The sequence below is a fragment of the Miniopterus schreibersii genome (assembly GCF_964146895.1).
Source record: "Miniopterus schreibersii genome assembly, chromosome: 5".
In the NCBI taxonomy this organism is placed as follows: Eukaryota; Metazoa; Chordata; class Mammalia; order Chiroptera; family Miniopteridae; genus Miniopterus; species Miniopterus schreibersii.
In genome coordinates, this window is record NC_138106.1 from 7886857 (window position 1) to 7908575 (window position 21719).

Consider the following 21719-nt stretch of genomic DNA (forward strand, 5'->3'; position numbering starts at 1 on the left):
ACGCTCTGAAATCTCAGACCGTGCTGAATTTACTTGTTTTATGGCTCAGAATTTCAGGAGCAGCACCACAGATGTTAAACGTGTGAGTCTCTCGGTGCTAGTAAAATAAACCTTAATCAAACAGGGGTGTCGTGACTCAAAGGGTTAGATAGCCCTTGGTACATTATGTCAATCACCAAGACAGATGTTGTGAGATGAGTCATTTGGTAGCACAGTAACTTTATATGGTCAGAGAGCCAACTGTGAATATTTAAGAGGGAAAAAATCCTTTTTACTTCTACACAAATATATTTCCGATCATAACTTCAATATTTTCTTTAGTCCACATACTGATTTCTCTTTCTCACCATATTGTCCAAAGAGGCCCTTGTATTCTTTTATGAGGTTTTTTTTTTCCAACTCCACCAAAGTAGCTTTTGAATTATAGGTCTTATAAGACCTAAATAAGAATCTCACTTTTGAAATAAGTTTGAAGTACACTTTTTAAGACTAGTCTTCTGTCTTCACGATAAAAGTCCCCATCCACGGCGCCAGGGGGGAACCTGAGTCCGCTTAGGTCAAGGTCACGTGGCACTGCTGGGCAGGACTTAACTTGCTGGGCTCCTGACCCGATCACTAGTGGGTTCCACTCAAGATTGCTGGGACAGTGTCTCCTTTGCAGAGAAAGCACCTACTGTGGTTGGGCAAATTAAGTGTTTTGAAAAAAATCATTTTCATAGCTCCCTGGAAAACTTGAAGACAACAATAACTTTCCCATAAATTATTTTACATACTTCTTCCTGTGCCTATAAACAAAAAGCCCACAAGAAAAACCACACTTGCTCATCAGTGAACTCGAGGTTTTATGGGTCGATAATTCTGTTTCTCCAGAATCCATTTGACTTTGAAATACCAAACCTAGACATAGTCAGGCATAGTGAAATATCCTTAAGTGCCATGTGTTACAATGAAAGGTAAATCGATTATTGATTAAATTTAAAACTATATTCTCATTACATAGGTAATACAGAATATATTCTCCTTAATTAATAAAATAAACATTACAGGAAAACAACCTGAAGTCTACCCTGGGCCCCACCCTCAATCCTAATTTCCTCCTATTCCTCATAGAGACTATTATTGGTTTGGGGTATATGTATAATAAAGACCTTTAAAAATGCATTCACAGGCATATGTATATATAACATTGTTTTTAGTGGGGGTTTTTAGTGTAATTTGTTTCACACCTTGTTTTTTCAAGATCTTTTTATGTTCATATATGTAGATGTAGCCCTTATTTCTCTATGCTGTTTGAGGATTTGCTGTGGTCTCCCGTCTCCCCTCTTCCAGGCCGTCCACCTTGACTACACCAGGTGCACCTCCTCTTGCTGTTTGAAATAGTGGCCCTGTTCCACCCGTTTATATTTCAGAGCCCTACCAGCCATCATCCATGCTGGAGGGCTCTCTCTGCCCCTTGGCCTCTGTCAGAATTCAACATTCCTCCACTATCTCTGTAACCTGCACTTGCATCTGTTATCACTTGGGTTTTGCTTAATTATGTTTGCATTATCATATGGCCTTCCCTTAATTATAACTATAAGTGACCTAATCTTAACCCTAAGCCTAACCTAATAAATACAGTGTAGGGGAAGAAGCTTTTCCCTTCTAGGCTCTTTGTCTGGCCTAATGATTAAATTGACACCAAAGAGATTAACAGGAGAAAAACAAATTTCATTTTGTATGTTCGGGAGCCCCACAAAGCGGCAAGAGGCTCTCTGACAGCCAGGAATAGAGGCCTATGTGCCATCCTGAGCTCCGGAGAAGAGGGGAGGGGTCTGGGACCATGGGAGGAAGACAACTCACCAGAAGATGAGGACAGGTGCTTGGTAAATATTTACCATGCCATGCACATAAGTCCTTTTGATACAAAAAGTTCTGTCTGGTAATAGCTCTCTTTCTGGTACGGGCCCCTGACCTAAATATTTTAGGCAATTAAGGGGGACGCAAAAAGCTCTTCTTGAGTCAGTTGGGCTTTGATTGTCTCCAGCTCAAAATAATTCACATGCCAAGTGTCACATTCTGGGACAGCCCATCCTGTCCCTGTCACTCATTTCTACAGCTGTCTCTTCTACCAGGCTACCTCTGTGGAGACAGGGACCATGGTTGTGTTTCTTGATCTCCCCTGTGCCCACATGCAATGTCTGGCACATAGTATGTGCTCAGTAAGGGTTGATCGGCCTGCCCGAGGTGAGGCACCTGTTTGTCTGGGGAAACTACTGTGTAAGGTGAGGACAGAGAGAAGGCAGAGTTGCTGCAGCCCAGCTTGAGGCTGGATCACTGTGCAAGGGATTCACCCCCTCAGAGGCGCCCCCACTTTATCAGTGGGGGGACTCGCGGCTGCCTCCTTGTTTGCAGAGCACAACCTGTGGCTGAAATGAAATCTGCGAACCAGTTTCCCACAGTACTTCCGTCCCTGTTAAAAATCAACCCCACTCTGTTATGAGGTTTGTTTTTCTAAAATAAAGAAAATACTCACATCCCTCCCAAACCTGCCTTTCAGCTAAAACCTGATGCAAAGACTTAATCTTTAACTGAAATGCAGAGGGAAGCATAAACTAATCATGGAAATGCTAACCATTCTAACCATCCCATCCAAACCCAGCCCCTGGGAGTTGCCCACTCGGGAATCTGCAATGCTGGGTCCAGGGCTGGGTCCAGGGCTGGTGGGGGTGAGGCGGCCCGCTGGGGGGCACACGGCACGAGGCCCTGAAGTTTCCACCTGCAGGGGGGGAGCCAGGGACAGAAGCCGGGAAAGCTGGGAGTCCTCTCGGGGTTAAAAACCACCACTCAGTATAAATGAGGATCGGGGGACATTTTTTCGATTTAAGAAAACCCTCTGTATGAAAAGACGCATCCTTTCAACATGATTAATATGTCTTGCCTGCCTATTTCTGCTCAAATTATTTGTAATTCTAGTGAGGAGAAAGCATTTCTTCCTAGCCAAAACAGCATCTGGATGAATACAAATGAGTTTATAAAAGGCTTGAGTTACTGGCAGGGTAAACTCCAGGGCAGGCGACCTGCTTCGTTCTCTTGCTCGATGCTGCCAGGGGGCCAGGCGGATGGAGGGCCATGGCGAGGTTGCTCTCCCTCTGCAGCTGATTCTGCCTGTGGCAGAGCTGGGGGAGTGGAGGAGGGAGGAAGCCATTTCCAGAACCTTCCACTGCTTCCAAAACCTCTGCTGCCTCCAACATGCAGATTAATTTACTGAGCAAAATCAGTTAGCCAGCCAACCGGGGGTCCAGGGTGAGTCACTCGTCTCCAGGGCAGGAACAGCATGCATGGGATGGACAGCTTCTTTAGGCTCCACTGATGGGGACAGAATCCCAGCCCAGCTCCTTCGCTCTGCCATCCAGCGAGATCCAGGCTAGAAGAGACCGGCATTCCAGGGGGAGAACAGCGACTGGGAGGTCACTAACCTGCCTTCTTATTGAGAAAGGAAAGGTTGGAATGTCCCAGAAAGGAGAGGTGCCCAGCACTTGGCTTTCTCAATGCACCGAATTTAAAAGCTGGAAATCAGATTTGTGGGTTCACTTCCCACTTGGACTATGGGGCCTGGGCAGGCTAGTTTTCCTCTCCGAATGGCAATAACAGTCCTTGCCCCAAAGGACAATGGTGACAATTAAGTGACAGGTATCACACTGCCTGGCACCTATTAAGGGTTGAAGAAATGTTAATTTTATTTATGCATGCTTTAGTAAAATAGGGTTATCATTTTTACTTACTCATCTTTAACTGTAATTAAAGGGAGTGATAGCTAAAAAAATTACCTCCAAGGGTGAGATCAAACAGAGACGTTAAAACCCAAGGGTGAACTTATAGTATTGATAACATTGTATCAAACATTGAAGAGTAATAACTAATACTTTAAAAAGTAAAAATTTTGAAACAACTCTGAACAAAAACTAAGTAATTTTGAGTGAGCTTGGATAATAAAATCAAACTTTTGGCCACTACTTTCTGCCACCTCAGGCCTGCATCAGACTAGTGTCTAGAAAAGGGACATCGGTGATGTGACCAAAACCAGGGTGTCTGAGGACCCCATCTAGAACCTGAGCTTAAATGTTTTAGGCAGAAAAAGTTGGGTAAGAAAAGTAAGCAATAAGAGGGAAAAAAAAAATTAGAAAATTAAATTTCGATGTCCCGATGAATAGATACCTTAGCAAGGACAATTCCCTTTTCCTGCCAAACACCGTGAACTGTTGTTGTCCTGTTTTCTCCCTGGAGAGTTAGAAATGATTGCCCAATAAGTCATTTATCTTTAGTGCAGGTACGAGGATATAACCGCATATTACCCAAAATGGGGAATTCATGTCACATTATTTTCCATCAGTGAGTAATAGACAGGAAATGGGAAATGTCACTACAAGGCTGGCTGGCCATCTGGTCAGAGCCGCTCGATGAATACAGCAGCTGATCTACATGGAAATATTAAAGCAACAAAGTCTGAACCTGCTTGGCTTCTCCAGGGAGCCTCAGTTCATGCATGGAAGGCAGGCAATAAAGTCCAATTATTGTGCACGGGCCTGCACAAGGTGTAGGAAAATTATCTCATGGAGGGTAGCGCTCAAGCTAAGTATTTTAAAAAATAGCCATTAGTGACTCCGAGGAACAAAATCAAACAAACTGATCAATCTCTGAGGAGCAACCCATTAATCAAAAGTTGGTGGTGAGATGTTGGCAATTTTTCATTATTCCACGTGCAATATTTTAAATCTGACGTGCTGACAGGGTGTTCGGAATATATGAAATTATCACGTCCGGAGGATGGGCAGTTAAGCTTCCTAGCGTGGGAGCAGCGATGCTCTGGCCGCTCAGCACGGATCCCCACGCTTTCCCCTGGAGGGTGTTCGCCTCCTTCTGATTTGGAGTGCATGGTACCTGTAGTTGACAATGACAATAAGAAGAGGCTGTTACTATGAAGCATGACCAAAATTTGGGGAAACCTTAGAGCCAAGGTTTTGCCCATCCAAGTCCCATGACTCAGGAGGGCAGCAGAGTGGCCCCACCACGCGGAGAAGGACCTGTCTGTGCTGAGCCTCCACACAGAGTGGCGGACTTCAGGGGTGAGCTGGACTGTGCTACCCAGTAGGAGATGGTGAGGCCAGAGGAAAGATGAATTATAGTTAAACAGGAGTGAAATTTGTCTAAGGTATTATTACTGGGCCAACCTCATGAGCATGAGGTACCAGTAGTTGCCTAGCAGGATTTAAAGTTTAATTGAATGAACACATTTTTAAAAATAATTTTAAAAAGTCCTTTATCTGTTTTTATTTTCTCTACTTCATTGTAAACACAAACATCCCAACAGGTCCTACTGGACTTTCAGATCTGAGTCTGTCCCAGGACCTGCTTGGCCAGGAGGAAGGAGCTGTGGGTGGTAGAGATGGAGCTTAGATGAGGAGCTGGCATCCTGGGCTCTGGTCCTAGCTCCAGGTGCTGTACCTCAGTGGTTCAGTCCATCTCTCTGGAGCTCTCTTTCATCGTCTGCAAAATGAGAACATTGCATGCTAGATGAGAGCTCAGCAAACTATGACCCAGGGGCCAGAACTGGCACTCTGCCTGTTTTTGTAAATAAAGTTTTATTGGAGCGCAGGCATGCCATTCCTTTCTGTATCGTCAGGGCTGCTTTCACCCAGCGGTAGTATAGTTGAGCATTTGTGGCAGTGCGCGTGGCCTGCAAAGCCTAAAATATTTACATCTGGCTCATCGCAGGAAATGTTTGCCGACCTCTGGACTAAACGATCTCCATGTAAATTTCTTCCAACTCCAAAATCTATGATTCTGGGAAGAAGGAAAGAACAGGAGGCCTTTGGGGACCTGAGTGGAAGGGGCAACGCTGAGGTAGAGAGAAGAGCAGATAGGAGAGAAAAATAAATGTACCCACTGCCCTCATGGTGCTGCTTCACGCTGGCCCAGACACCAGGCTTTGGGGCCCACAGTGGGTGTGTGGCCGGCTAGGAGGGTGCCCAGCTCTTGTGTTAAAGAGGCAATAACCTTTCAGCAGCAGACAGTTCCATAGGCGCTCGATGGTACCCGTGGCTCCTTGGCACCATTCCGACAGCCTGGCCTTCTGCCTGCAGGAGCGTCCTGCAGCTGGAGCTGGTGGGGCAGCCCTTGTCGGGAGTGCTTCATGAGGGGGTGCCAGACGCTGCCCAGAGGGCACCCACAGTGTGGGCCAGTCCCCCCCTTTCCCAGCCTGCCATTTGCCCTCTCAGGAAGTCACTGTTCGAAAACTAAGCCGAGTTTCCAAATGTCTGTTCTCCCTCATCCCTCCAGCCTCATGCCACTCCTCTGCTGTCACCTGCATCCTCTGCCTTGGCCTGGGGACTCCCTGACCCCCTCTGACCCCTCCCCTGCCTCCCTCCTGACCACTGTGCTGCTCCCCTGGCCCCAGAGCCTCCCTTTTCTCCCTCCATTAGCTCCGGCCTCTCCACCGTTCCAGAGCCCAGGTCCTGCACGAAGCTGGCTGGTCCCTCCTGCCCTGAGCTCCGGGGGCATATTTCAGCAGGCCAGCTCTTCTTCCTGGTCACTTCAGTCTGGCTCCACGCATGACCACGTGTCCCTGACATCAGGGTCTCCATCTAATGTCTCTCAGGGTCACAGGATGGGGCCTGCCTAGGGAGTCAGTGCTGAACTGGGCGTTTTGTGGTCTGGCCAACCCTGCCGAGGAGGCCACGGTGGTCCTTCCCCGGGCGGTGTGACTGGCACGTTTCACAGAGCTCCTGCATGTGGGCACAGGCTCTGCTCAGCCGGATGAAGGCCCCCACAGCAGCTTCCGTGGGCAGCAGGGGATGGAGAAGGCTCTGGAAGGGCCCAGAACTCTAAGGGTGTGAGTCAAGGTGACACAGCAGCCGGGGGAGAGCGGAGCAGAAGGAATCTCGCTTCTGTGCACTTTATCCCCAGCACACATCAGAATGACCCGAGAAAAGATGTGCGTCCCTGGACCCTTGTTCACCCCAGGTCTGGGTTCCAGTCCCCTGTGTGCCACAGCTAGTTCAGAGGACATTGGCAGGACATCTCCACATGGGCCCTGTTCCCTCTCCCAGCAAGAGCCACCAGTCCTGCTGGAAAGTGACCAGTAGCTGTGTCTGAATGTGACACTTGAATACCGATGGCTGCCTTCGCCCTAGCGGGCCCAGGTCCAACAGCTTCTGACACATAACCCTGGCTATCGCATGGCACCCGCACTCGCCGCGCCCTGGCTTCTGGGCTCCGCCACGGTCATGTGAAGCCTCGCTGCACGGTGAGTGGCCTGACTTCTCACCGAAACCGACTCCCCCGTTTCCTCGTGCGGGTTACAATTCCAGGCAGATGACCGCTGCCAGAAGCTGGCTCCTCTATGGGGGATGGGTCTACAGAGGGTTCCTTGTGCGCCTAGAGGGCAGTCAGGCCCCAGTGTTGAGTCACGCATCTCCCTGTTGTGTCATGTTACTGCTACGTCATGTTCCAGGGGTCAGCGGGGCTGGAGCATCTCAGAGTAGGCGGCCAACTGATGCGGAGTCCCTTACCATTCGTCATTTCGGATGGCGCCTAATTCACTGTCTACCTGGGAAACTTCCTAGATTACTTTATAATAATTAAAGTTAAAGTCCTAAGTGTAATCCCTTGTTTGCAAAAGTTTGGGTGAACACAGTCATCTACAAAATTTAGCTTAAGAATGTTCCTTCTGACGCTGACACACACACACCACTTATCTGTGTCCAGATGCAGTAGATGGATCAGTGCTTTGTAAAACCTGGAACAGCACAGCAGGCTGTGCAGAAAACTAATGGACTATTTGAAGACATCTCTTTGCTCTGTACAAAGCCAATCGGCAGATATACACGCATGGGGATGGTCACCCTCGTGACTGTGGGATTCCTGGCTGAACTCGGCTCATTCCTTGCTCCCTGGAGCTGGCAGCGTGAAAGCATGTGGTAAGGAAGGGTACACGCAGGACAGTGAATGCTGCTAGACAGAACGGGGTCAGCGGGGGACAGTCCACACGGAGCTCCCTGCTTGTCTCAGGCTTTGTGTCTGAATGACGTGGGTGTCTGCCTGCCTCTGTGTCCATCGTCTCACATCCCCCTTTCCCTTGTCACATTCCTTCTGCTCCCAGGAAAGACCAAGCATGAACGCTAGGGGCCTGTGGCTTACGGGTGCCAGGGCGGTAAAGGCAGGTCCCCACTCATGACCTAGTCACCGAGACACATATACTGTTTGCCAGGCCCCCGGCATGTGGCTGAAACAGAATAAGAGGTCATCTTGGGGTAAAAGCTACACTCCTCGCCAAACGACCTTGAGCACAAAAGACCAAAGCTTGGGAAAGAGAAATGTCAATACTTGCCTTCGAATGTGAAGCCGTGGTTTGTAATTTATGTGTTGAGCCCCGGGACAGAAGCACCTTCGCGCACGTTCTCGGGTTTCCCTCCCCCGCGCATCTGCATCCTGTGCTCTGGACGGGCCCATATATCACGGCTCCTCCAGCGCCGGCTTCCTGGACCTGGAGGAAACGGCAGCTGACCAGGCAGGGCCTGCTCCCCTCTCCGAAGGGCTGGGCTGGCGGTGGGGGAGTTCTGGGCTCCGCTCCTCGGCATTTTGCAGACCCCCGCCCATCCCAGCGAGCTCCCTGACGCCCCGTGTTAACAAGTGAGGACAAGGAAGGAGCCCTGTGCCAAGCCGGGATGCATGGTTTGAGCTGCAGTCACTCCCCTGTGGTTCTGATTCACTTTATTTCATGACAGGCTCCGAGCCCACCAGGGTAATTACATATTTTCTCACATAAAGTGGGGTCTGGGATTGGGGAAAGGAAGGCCGGACTGGCTGGGCATGGGGTGTGGCTGCCTTGATTATATTGGACGTGAAAAGAAGATGAATTTTATAATAAGTGTAGGTGCCAGGGAGCCTGCTATTATCTGAGTTTGGGAGTCAGTTTAATCCACAAAGAGGAGTGTGAAGATTTTGCTTGGAAGTCCAGGCCTTTATTTTTAAAGTTAAGGTATGAATACACTTAATGTAATAACTTAATAGGAGTTTTTAGCTGATATTTTGCAATTGGTAGAAAATTTTCCAGCCCAAAGGCACGTTATCGGCCTCTGGCCTTTGTATATGAAACACTAAATATTCTCCAACATGATTTTTAGTTGGGAAATTACGACAATGCTGACATTTTCCTTGAAAAGTGAGGGCCGGGGACCTCAGATGATGAATGCTTCCTGATTCCCTACCCTGCTGCTCCTCCATCAGCTGGGGGGGGCGGGGCGAGGGCCAGCCCAGCACTATCTCTGCGTCAGGGTCCCTTTGCCCTCCTCAGTCCGCATTCCAGCCCCCACCCCCTGCGAGCAGCGACCAGCAGCTTTTGGCCTCACTCCTTGCTCCCAAGACATCTGCCCACATAGATGCACCTCTGACGAGTGGAATACTATTTCCTTGGCCCCCCAAATTCCAGGCCATCTATAAGACTCAGTTTCAGGATTTTCTTGGAATGCGGTGAAAATCCGTGTCTTTGCCATGGGAACATTCAGAAGCAGGGGTCTGTGCGGCTCTAGTTACAGGACGGGCTGTCTGAGGCTGTGTTCCTGGGCGAAGAGGATCTGCGGCAGGCCGCTAGCTCCTCGTGGCCTGCGTGTCAGGGAGCCGCGAAGGACGGAGAGCACGTTAGAAACGTTCCCACCCACCCTACCTCCCCCACTTCCCTCTCCTCCAGGTGGATTCCAGAGGGGCCATGTGATACCTCGCATTTCTCAGCGCGATCCCTGGCCACGTCCGCAGGCAAGTCAGACGCGCCAGGAGCCCAGGGAGGCCTGGTGGTTTAAGAATCTGATCTGTACAAACTGTCCCTACTTTCCCACATTCTGTGGCCAGAGCCAAGTTTCTCTGATACTCAGCACCTATCAAAAACAAAAACAAAAAGTGGATTTTTCTTCCTTTCTGAAATGACAGCTTTGCAAGAACGTCTGGCCTTCCCCCCCAAGCCACTGCCATTTGCAGGCATCAGCTCTGTGCGGCTCACAAACCGGAGTCAGCAGCTGCTCAGGGTGCAGTGTCCGAGCCTCCACACTGGCCTGCTGAGCAGGGAGCCTGCTCCGCAGCTGAAAGGAAGGGGGTGTCCTAAAAGACGTGGCTCACTGCTGTCCCATGTCTCAGGTCCAATAGAGATGGAAGGCTGGTTTTCCACTCTGTCCAGGGCCACGGGCAACCACAAGCAAGGAGTGGGTGGAGGGTGGGGCTGGACAGGCCTTGAAAGAGCTTATGTTTTACTTGGGGCTCCTGGTGGGTTGTTAAGAAGTATGAAGTCTGCATTTGTTGGGGGTTGAATTGTGTCCCTTGGAGATGTACAAGACTTAACCACTGATACCTAATTGTGACCTTATTTAGACATAGGGTCTTTGCGGATGTCATCAAGTTCAGAAGAGGTCAGACTGGAATTAGAGTGGGCCCTAATCCATTGACTGACATCCTTATGAGAAGAGCAAAATTTGGACACAGAGACACACAGACACAGGACACTTGTCCTTGGCCATGTGGCAATGGAGGCAGAGATTGGAGTGATGTATCTACAAGTCAGGGAATGCCAAGGATTACAGGCAACCTGCAGAAGCTGGAAGGATGCTTCCCTAGAGCCTTCAGAGACAGTACAGCCCTACATCTTGAGCTCAGACTTCTGGCCTCCAGAGTTGTGAAAAAACACATTTCTATTCTTTTAAGCCACCTATTTGTGGTCCTCTGTCACGGCGGCCCCAGGAAACTGATATACCATCTCTTGTGCTTGAATCAGGTGTCCTTGCACAAGTCTGTACACAGTCAACTCAGTAAAAAGTCCCGAACTGAGTGGGTGGGAGTGAGGGAGAAGCTGCTCTGGCCACTGGCATCCCCCTCAGCGGGTTTCCTCCCCTGGTGGCTAGAAAGTGGGCTGGACCAGAGCAGAGGTTTTCGTTGCAGTAAAGAGTGAGAGGAGGAAGTGGGAGCGGAGGTCACGGGAGATTCCACATTTTCCTTTCTTTGCTACCATCTGGTTTACATCTTTACAATGGGAACATAATAGTGCAGTTACTTTGGGTGATAAAAAGTAACAAGAAAGTCTTAAAAAGAAAAAGAAGAAAAAAAAAGTAGCTACATCCAGGTAAAAGGGGGCCTGTAACCAAGGTGGACAGTCTCTCCCTTTTCAGCAGCTGGGGTGGTGAGGTGCTGTCCTCATGGGGTACAGATGGTGGAGTGGAGAGATGAGCCTCTGGACCAGAGGAGCTTACTGCTTTTACTTGTTCCGAGTTGGAGAGAAACAGCCCAGAGGGAAAGAAGAAAGTACAAGCAGGTTGACTAGTGCCGGGGCCCTGTTGCTTGGAGTTATGTTCCCTTCCTTGGAGCGCAGCCGCAGGCCCGGGTGACCTCCCTGGTGGCGCTCAGTTCCAGCTGGCATTCAGGCAGCTGTGTACCTGCCGGCCCCCTTCCCTGAACTTTGGCTACATTGGGATGGAGACCACAGTTTATCTTTGTGTCACACCCTAACCGTGTCTACCAAATCTGTCACCATGTTCAATACACATTTGTTAAACTAAACTCTACACGGTTGAACTAAAGTCTGGGGTGCAGGTGTGTAAAAGACTTTTTATCATTCAAAGATGGAATTTGCAATTTTATCTCATTTTTAAATTTTTTGAAATTTAAAAAAGGGTAAAATTTGGTAGAAATAGGTAGACTGAAAACCACTTTCAGACCAGAATCTGGAAAATTTGGGTAATTGTATTAGAAGCAGAACACACAATGTGTGTGTGTGTGTGTGTGTGTGTGTGTGTGTGTGTGTAGGTAGGTAGGTAGGTAGATAAAGAGAGAGAGAAATTTAAGGAATGAGCTCACATGATCCTGGTGACTTGGCAAGTCCAAAATCTGCAGGTTAGGCCAGCAGGCTGGAGACTCAGAGAAAAGTTCCACTTTGAGTACAAAAGCTGTCTGCTGGAAAAATCCCTTCTTGCTCAGGGATATCAGTCTTTGTTTTATGGGACCTTCAACTGATGGGGTGAGGCCACCCACATGATGGAGGACCATCTGCTTTACTCAAAATCCAAAGAGTAATTTTTGACCAAATATCTGGGCACCTTGGCCCAATCATCTCGATACACAAAATGAATCATTTCAGTAATTGTCTGTATCACCGCTTATCAATGGATGTGTTGTTCTCCACAGTACTGGGCTGTCCCATACATTGTTGGATGTTTAACATCCTTAATCCCTGTTCAGTCAACACCCGTGGTGTCCCCATCATTGTAACAACAAGAGTTGTGCTCACACATTTCTGGACGCCCCCTCGGGGTTGGTTTTGCCCAGGAGGGGGAAGCACTGATTCAGATTGACTGACTCTTCGGAAATGTTGCCAAAACGTTAGCAACACCATTCACACTTCACATGCTACAGACATAGTCTAATCCAGGGGTGGCAAACTTTCCCCGGAAAAGGCCAAACGGTAAATATTTTAGGCTTTGGAACTATATGGCCTCTGTCAGAACTACTCAGGTCTGCAGTGGTAGGGCAAAATCAGCCACAGTTAATACATAAATGAATGGATGTGGCTATGTATTTATGGACACAAATTCAAATTCCATATATTTTTTCATGTCATAAAATATTACTTTTTAAAAAAGAATCATTTAAAACATAAAAACCAGCCCTGGCTGGGTGGCTTAGTTGGTTTATTCCTGGTAAGGGCACATACCCAGGTTGCTGGTTTAATCCCCAGTCGGGGTATGTATGGAAGGCAACCAGTCAATATTTCTGTCTCACGCTGGTGTTTCTGTCTCTCTCTCACCCAAGGATATGTTTTTTTAAATCAATTTTATATATATGCCATCCTTGCAGACAATCTAAATTCAGCTCTCTTACTTTGCACCCCCACAAACTCACTGCATGTTCAGCTAATAATTGAACAAAGGCTTGATTCAATGTTCATCTGATTGAACCAAATGGGATTTGAACAAACACAGTAATTTTTTTAATCAGCAAAAACTTTTTGGAATTTGAATCTTATAGAAACTCCAACATTTGGAACAAATGGTATTTTATTAGTAAAATTTTATTTTATGGGTTCAAATGGATAACATTTGTGTATTTTGATGAATATAAAAATCAAGGGAAGGTCCAGATGGCTGTGTCAAGACACACTTTGATTAAACTGTCCAGATGCTTTGAAAGAGGAGAGAGAAGGAAGTTTCTGTTCCAAAGCAGATCCTCTGACGTATGTAACGGTGATTTATATTCTTATTCATAAATATCAAAGTCAGACAAGAAGCATCAAAAACTTACAATAAATGACAAATATAATATCATGACAGGGTGTGTCACAAGATATTTTTACACAACTGGATCTTATGGCTGTGACAAGAGCACGTTACAGCTATGCTCCCACAATTTTATGGGAGTGGATAAATTTTAAAAGAACAGTGCAGGAGATACAAACTTTCTGACCACTGGCATACTTACAAAAAATGCAAACTCAAAGAAATACTGGGAGAAGCTTGATTCCCAGGTGGGCACAAAGGGGAAGCAAGAGGAACACGCAGGTGGTCTCCATGGGTGAACAGTGAATGTGTCTTTGAGCACCTGAATGTTTATCATGTTTTTATTACAGTTTTTAAGTAGAAATTTTAATTCTTAAAGTTGTAGTAAAATACATGTGACATAAAACCTGCCTTTTAACCATTTTTCAGTGTAGAATTCAGTAGCATTAAGTACATTCATACTGCTGCACTCTTTCATCCTCCCAAATATTCATTAAAAAATGTCCCGTTCCTCCCTCTCCAACCCGACAACCGCCACCCTACTTCCTGTCTCTATGAATTTGACTGTTCTAGGAAGCTCATAGAAGTGGAATCATTCAATATTTGTCCTTTTGTAACTGGCATAGTGTTCTCAAGGTTTTGTACTTAGCATAGTGTTTTCAAGGTTCATCCATGTTGTGTATCAGAACTGCATTCCTTTTTAAGCCTCAATAACATTCCATTGTACGTGTAGACCACATTGTTTACCCACCATCCATCAAAGGACATTTGTTTACATCTTTCGGCTACGGTGACTAATGCTGCTATGAACATTGATGTTCAAGTATCTGTTTGCGTCCCTGCTTTCAAGTTCTTTGGGATACGTATTTAGGAGCAGAATTGCTAGATCTTATGGTAGTTCTATTTTATTTTTTGAGGAATCTCCATACTGTTTTCCACAGCGGCTGTACCCACCAGCAGAGCCCAAGGGTTCCAATTTCTCCATATCTTCTGGGTTTTGTTTTTGTTTTGCTTGTTTGTTTGATACAATTGCCATCCTAATGGGTGTGAAAATAGGGAAACATTTTTAATGAGGTTTGAGTCGAGCATTTTTAGCCACTGAAGCACCTTCATATCATTTTCATTTCCACAGATCAGTGTGAAAGCCGGGGCTGGGTTATTTACCCACCTCTCAGAGTGTGATATTTGAGTATGCCTTCCTTGAATTCACTCCAAGAAGTGAGAGGCATGATTGATTTCAAGCTGGAGGCGAGACCAGGAGAGGAAAGAGTATCTCCATTCAAGGACTGGTGTTAAGAGCCCACACAGGGACCAGCCATCCTCTTGTTAGGACCAGGTTAAATGAGAAATCATCGCAGTCCCTTCCCTCTCCCTCTCTCTGAGCAAAATTGGGTCCTGAAGACAAGGAGAAAGAGGGGCTGCAGAGTTTGTGAGTTCACCACACTTACCTTTGGGGTCACCCCTTTGTATTTCTCATGTACTTGCTTTGTTGTTATATTTTTCACTCATTTCCTTTTTTACATAAGAAACATAAATATTTTCTTGTTCTAAGTAATTTCTTCAATACAGAAGTATGTGGAGTAAAACTATGGAAGGTGTCCTTCACTGCCTTCCCCAATCCCACTTCCCTCCCAAAGGAAACTGCGTCTCTATTTCTACGTGACCTCTTCCCGTCCCTTCCATGCCTTTGCACATGTGCCTATGGTCACACACACAGAGGCGCTGTGCTTCAATTTTTATATAGGTGGTATCTTGTTCTGCTACCAGCATTTTGCACTCAGCTCTCAGTACTTATAGATCCACTCCACTTACTTTCATAGCTGAATATTATCCCATAGGGTGGATACTCCATTACTTTGCATTCTAACTAGCTTTTCAGTCTTCTGCCTTATCCCTCTGGCTGGATTATAAACATCCTGAGGGTGTTATCTTTCTATCTCCAAACACTTGATATAATTACTTCTGACTGCCTGGGATGAGGCCCTTCTCTGAGTCAGCAGAAGGGACACAGCACCACAGTCTGTCAGTTTGTCACTCTTGCCTATCAATGCAGTGACATGTCAATCTACTAGCAAGGGAGAGTTGGTCATTTTCCATTGTTTCTTTGACAATGTTTTCTGGGTTCAGAATGTGCACCATCTCAGTCCCCCTGAGCAAGTTGTCAATTCAGAGAGCTTGGGCTACTTGCAGTTATACATTATCTCACTGTTTGGCCCACATAGGAGCATCAGGGCAGAGTTATTAACAGCCTGTGCTTCCTGGAGAACCATTTCAAGGGCTACTAATGGTGTTCACAGACTGTTGAGCTGGAACAGTTACCCATATGCCTAGACACACACTATTAATAACCCTTTCCAGGTTTCTTGAGGCAGTCAAAACTACATAAAATAGATTACAACTGAACCTATTCTAGACCCTTTGGTGGGGAGAAATTACTTCAATATGAGGCTATCATCTCAAAACAGACCAACCAAATTTGGGACAATCACTCTGTAAGCAGATGTTGGCATTCAGACCTGTTGATAGCATCAGTGAATAGCCTCTCAGGCCTTGGTGGGCTCCTTGTACTTCTGAATCTGCCGAGCTTCCTGTAGTAGCCGAAAAAATTATCATTGTGCAGGAGCAAAGAAAAGAAACACCTGTATCCCAGATGTGCTCTTTGCATTGGGGAGGACTTCAAATTTTGGACCTCAACAGGAAACCTGGGACGATGAAAGGAAATCAAGCAATAGGAATGAGACTGAAATTAGTATGTCCCTTGGCTGAAAACACACAAGGGGAAACATTCTGATCAATCATTTTAATTAATATTGATTATGAAAACTCGGGTCCCTACCACTAAGTCTACAGTTGAATTGGGGGAAAAGGGCACCCATATATGAAAAGTTGGACGATATGTAATTAAGACTAAGTAAATGCCTATTAGGGGTTCAGAAGGAAAATCCACTGAGATGGCAAAACTGTGTTTCCAAACAGGGATGGTAATCCGCCTTGATACAGCCTGGAAGGACCGCATTTGACCAAACTTGTTCACTTAGGAAAGACACAAGCAGTTCTCTCTGGGAACCCAGCCTGCATTTCTTTGCTGTCTCACAGGCCTTCGTATCTAACTTCTGTTGAATTGGAAGGTTCCCAACCTGCCTCCCTCTGTTTCTACCACCTTCCTTGCCTTGAAATAGCCATGACCATTGAAGACCTTGACTACCCTTCCTTCCCCTACACCCACTACCTCACCCTATTTTGTTGAGAATAATTGCTGGTAGATAAAGAAGATAGAATCAGGAGAAAATCTAGAATACCTCCTGTTAACAACAGTTAAGAGGGTTTGTAATAAGTAGGTCAGAGCACAACTTGAGGGATTTGGCTGTTTACCATACAGGCTCCACCTGCATTCTCTGGTATTGGTGTTCCCCAACAACCCATGCGGGTGCTCCTATAGACAAATATTTTTTCAGGCCTACATTGGATTATATATATAGCTGCAGATCATGGGATTCAAAAGGGAAAGAGGAAACCTTCACAGCACCTTGGAATTTTCTTTCAAGAGGAGTTTTCTCTACAGACTATTTTGTTTTAACTGGTAATTAAAGAGGGGCAAAACAGTCCCAGAGAAATGGGTTTTCCTTCTCCCCAAGCCTGTCTCTCCTAGAGAAACAGGCACAGGAAGGGCCAAGGGGCCGCCCTCTTAACTGGAGCCAACTGCTCCTCATAGTTTATGGTCTGGTCCACTTCAATTTCTCATGTGTTCCCTTTTTCTAGGGGGTGCAAGGCCCAGCAATCTGGACCCAGGCCAAGAAGCCAAGAACTGTTGAAGTCCAGGTCTCCGCTCTCCTACTGACACCAGCGACCACCCAGCCCAGCCAAACCATATGGCCTCCTGCTTTCCTGATGTATGAGGTGGGTGGAATGCTTTCCCCAAAAATGAGAACTCCAAGGGATTAATTAGTTAAAATCTGTAAACATGTATCATTATAATTATTATTCTAGTTTCTAGCTGAAACTGAACTGGCCAAAAGGAGAGAAAACACCAGCACCGCCTCTGAGGGCAGGGACCTTTGTTTTTCCGGTATTTCCAGTCCGGCTGGTGGGGGAATGTCCCGGGAGCTCCGTGCTCGCTGGGCCTGAGCTCACCACAGCGGGGAACAAGGAGGCTCAGAATATAACTGAGCCCTTGGGTGTCACCGGGCTCTGGGCGTTTATATACCGTGTGCTCTAGTAAAGGCTGGACATCCGTGAGGCCCGAGGGGATGCAGCATGTCTGCAGTGGGGCCAGTAGGGCCCTAGATCCTGGAGTCCTTTGGGGATCGCCAGGCTGTGTAGGGGAGCAGTAAACGCACTTATAGTTTCTAAGGTGTCGATCTAAAACCAGTGCCTCAAGGGAGTATCTACTGTTTTCCTTAAAAGAGAAGAACCTAGGCTTACGAGGTTGTGAGAGGGAGGACATTTCTGTCCCGTAGGCCAGCCCTCAATACTGACTCCACCCACCACCTTTACCTTCTTCATGGGAGACCCTCCACAGATACCTCAGCCAGCGCACCAGGCTCCCTTTGTCTGAGTCTAAAGAATCGCATCCTGTCCCACTCCCACTTCCCCGCGGGAAACACCACAGCCACACTCCCACCCTGCGCCCAGGTAGCGCGAGGCGAGACTTCCGCCCATTCTCCCCGTGGGTTTCCGGTCTGAGTTTCTGCCTCCTCCCAAGATGGCCGACACCGGAAGTTCCTCTTGCGCAGCCGCAGTGCGCAGCCGCAGTCCCCCACCCGCGGCTGGAGGGCCGCCTCCTGCTCGCCAGGGAAGTCAGGACGGAACCCAGCAAGTGCCCAGCCGCGCCCAGAGCCGGTGGAGACAGGATGACAACTCGACACTGTTTAATCGGGTGCTTTTTAAATATCTGTTCCGTATTTACCTAGAGGAAAGGCTGAATAGTCTAAGTAAATAAAGGAAGGGCCCAACAGGAAGAAAGGCCTGAGGGAGGGGGGGCAGCCTCATCGCTCGCTATCTCCCCTAACTCCAGAGAATTTATTTCTGGCCCCACATTTGCACTCTCCTCTCAGCAAAGCAAAGGCCCCACGGTTTAGGGCACCCTCCTGCCTCAGAAGGCAATGCCCTGGCCACGCCCTGAGCAAGTTTGCCTGCCTTCTCCCCGATACTCCCCTGGAGGGGCGTCTGGAAAAGGCGCCATGTCTCGGCGTCTTGCAAGCGATTTCCAGAGACGCAGCAGCCCTTAGCTGGCCCACTGGCTGGAAGGAAATGTGGTTTCTTCTCAGGTGCGCTGGGAAGCCTGAGCACTCCGGCGATCCTGCAGGGGGCGCTCTGTGCCCGCACGCCCCCTGCACCCCTCCTGGCAACCTGGGGCGTCCCAACCCAGGTCAGAGAGACCGCGACGTAGGCGGTGCACGGAAACTAGGAAAGCTTAATTCTGGCCTCTACCCTGACACCCGTTTCACATGCCCTTGGTCGTCTCTCCCAGGCTCCAGGTGCTGCTTATGACACTGGTTGCAATTGCAGAGGGTTTCCACCTGGCCCCGTGGCTCCCTCTGCTTCCTCCCCCTCTTCCAGGAAGGCAACTTGAGCTGCCTGGAAACTGGGTTTTTGACACCCAGCTTATATAATACTCTTCCTTTGTCTCTTTGAGTCCAGATTGATCGCTCGAACACCTTTCCTCGCAACTGTGGGTGGAAACTGTTACATAGAACATGAGATAAATAGCAGGAAGAAAGGCCAAAGCGGAGTAAGCAGTGTTTTACAAAACACTCAATTCCAGACAGCACTGGAAATGCCTGTTAACTGAGAGCGTTTACAGCCTTGCCCGCTGTGCTGAAGGCCCCCAGGTGGACAGGGAGCCTCCCTCCCTAGCTCCCCTGGACTGAGTGCAGAGTGGTGTGTGTGTAGTAATTATACTACATAACTTTTAAGAAAAATATTTCCGGGACTGATGGTAGCCTGATGAATCAGCACTATGCAGGGTAGGGTAGAAGTAAACAGGAAATGTTGTGTTCCATTTGTAGAAGGTAACAGCACCACCGGTAGCCAAGACACTCCCTCTATTTATGAAGCAGGGCCAGGCAACCATTTTTTATTTACTTGACTAACCCAATCTCCTTTCCACCCATCCCATTTCCACACATTAATTAAATACCTGGGCAGCAGACTCTGGGCTCTTTGACCTGGTGACGCCGTGATGCCTGGAAGCCTTGAGTTCCCTGCAACTCATAGTTCCTGGGCAGTCCTGAGGCTGGTGCTGCCTGTTACTAAAATATTCACCAGCCATGGATGAGAGCAATGTAAGAGTTGTGGTTTTTCTTTTCAGTGGCTCTTGACTTTTAGAGCATGACTATTTTATGCAACCCCCTGTTTCAGGTTCTTTGACTGACTGATAGTTGTTGCCGTTTCTTGTAACTTCTGATAACTCTCCAATAGGCACTTTGTTCCATATTAAATTAATACATGGTTTACTTAAACCATATTAAATCAATACATGGTTTTACTTTTTAAAAAAAATCAAAATGGTATAGAAGGGTGTGATATTAGAAATGAAAGTGCTTCTCCCCAGTCTTGACCCTGTTCCTAGAGGTGACCACTACGAACAGCTTCCTGTACACGGAGCTTTTAGAAAGGTTCTCTGCACGATCACAAATAGGATCACACTGAACCTTGTGCCTTAAAACTCTTTCCTCATTAGTACCTAGAGGCGCATTTAATCTTTTAATGGCGCATACTATTCAATTGTATGGGGTGCCGTAACTTAGCTAGCCTCTTATTGAAGGACATTTAGCTTTTATCCAGGTTTTTTCCTCTCACAAAGAGTAAATGAGTATTGGATATCGTATTATGTGTGTCTGCCTGCTTTAAAGAGTAAAACCGTAGGATGGATTTCTAGCAGAGAAACGGCTGGGTTAAAGAGTATTCACAATTTACATTGTGATCATTATCACCAAATTACTTTCTGAAAAAGATGCCAACAATAGGATAGTGCTGCAGGGCATTTTCTAGAAAAAGCTAAGTGGCCAACTCAGTTATCTGTAAATGGAAATTCAGGGCACATTAGGGGCCCTGTACACCAAAGCCAGCTACGTGGGCTGGATCTGGCCAGGAAGGTGTTTAGTTATGGACTTCTTTCTGCATTTCTCTTCCAAAGCTAAAGCTATAAGATGTGGACAATTCTGAGTGGTTTTGTATTTGCTTTTCACTGTGACCACATGAGTCCCTCTTGTCCCAAGGTCAGTTTTAGGCTTGTGGTTGTGTGTGGATTGGACAAGGGGAGCAGCTGGGGGCGATAATGTGGCGTCTCTGAGCCTTGAAGAGTTGTTCGGGGTGTTCTTGGTGAGATACCGACTACAGACTCAGAGGCTAGGTCTGTCATCCTGTCCTTCACAATCAAAATGCCTCTGTCGTTCTCCCCTTTTCTGTCTGTGCCGTCCACTTGAAAATTACTACAGTAAGGGTTCCATAGGGCCATCGTTCAGGGTTCCCTCCTCCATGGCACAGGGTAGGCTTTCTGCAAATGCTGCCCCCTGCTATCTGGGATGAAAGACTACTTTTTTTAAAATCCAGTCTCTTATGGACCGACACTTTTGTACAATACTAGAAATACTGAATCACTAGAAAATGAAATAAAAAATAAAGATATACAAAATACAAGCCCGATTTCTTTTTATTAGATTTGACCAACAAAATTAGTTATTTTGTTATGCAAGTTTTGAAATGCCTACTCTCAGTTTCTCCTCTCACTGGAGAGCAGGAACAGTTTGAGTAGCGCTGCTCTATGCACACGGGAAGCTTCTGCTGGCCTCCTTTGGGCCCTAAAGACTCTACCATTTTGCTGGGAGAGCAGTTCTCATCCAACAGGGAAAGTCCTCAGGTTTCCAGCCATAGAGGCCCTGGGTCAATCCCCAGGGTTAATACTGAGCTCGGGTTTAAGCTCAGGGCCTGTGCTATTGACCCTGGATCCCCTTCCCACCCAGCTCTGCCTGTTGAGACAGAAACTTCTGTGTGCAGGGTACCGTGATCTGCTGTCTTCAGGTTAGAAGGCATGATATTCTTTCCTTTAGGTTTCACTTTTTACTTGATTTAAGTCAAACATCAGCCTTCGCATTACTGCCTCTTCTCTATAACCCACTGCAGATAAGCAAAATGTGAAATCTGGGCGTGTGGATAAAAGGGAGGCAATAGTACATTTTCTGTTGCATCAACCATTAAAACATTTCAATTCACTTTTTAAATAACTTTACACTTTGTGAGATACTTTGCCTATGTCTTAATACAAGAAAAATAACAAGCAACGACTCCTAAAAGAGAAGATTTTTAAGTCATGTCTGTAAAAGAGGTGCACTATTTCAATTTTAAATACTTGGGGAAAATTGGTTTTCAGATTTCCTTTGGAACCTGAAGTAGCAGGTCACAGTGGCATCTAGTGGAAATTAGTGATAT

At 47.0% G+C, this 21719-nt stretch overlaps 2 protein-coding genes across 2 annotated transcripts in view; one reads left to right on the plus strand and one right to left on the minus strand.

Annotated features, from left to right (window-relative positions):
* Positions 1-21719, minus strand: part of CHAF1B (chromatin assembly factor 1 subunit B) — a 371302-nt gene that overhangs the window by 285559 nt on the left and 64024 nt on the right. The gene's annotated exons all lie outside the window — the stretch shown is intronic.
* The window catches only part of CLDN14 (claudin 14), a 53792-nt gene that overhangs the window by 5107 nt on the left and 26966 nt on the right, over positions 1-21719 (plus strand). Inside the window, exon 2 of the mRNA XM_081138637.1 lies at positions 17049-17186. The gene's annotated coding sequence lies outside the window, so the exon portion shown is untranslated. The remainder of the gene's footprint in view (positions 1-17048; positions 17187-21719) is intronic.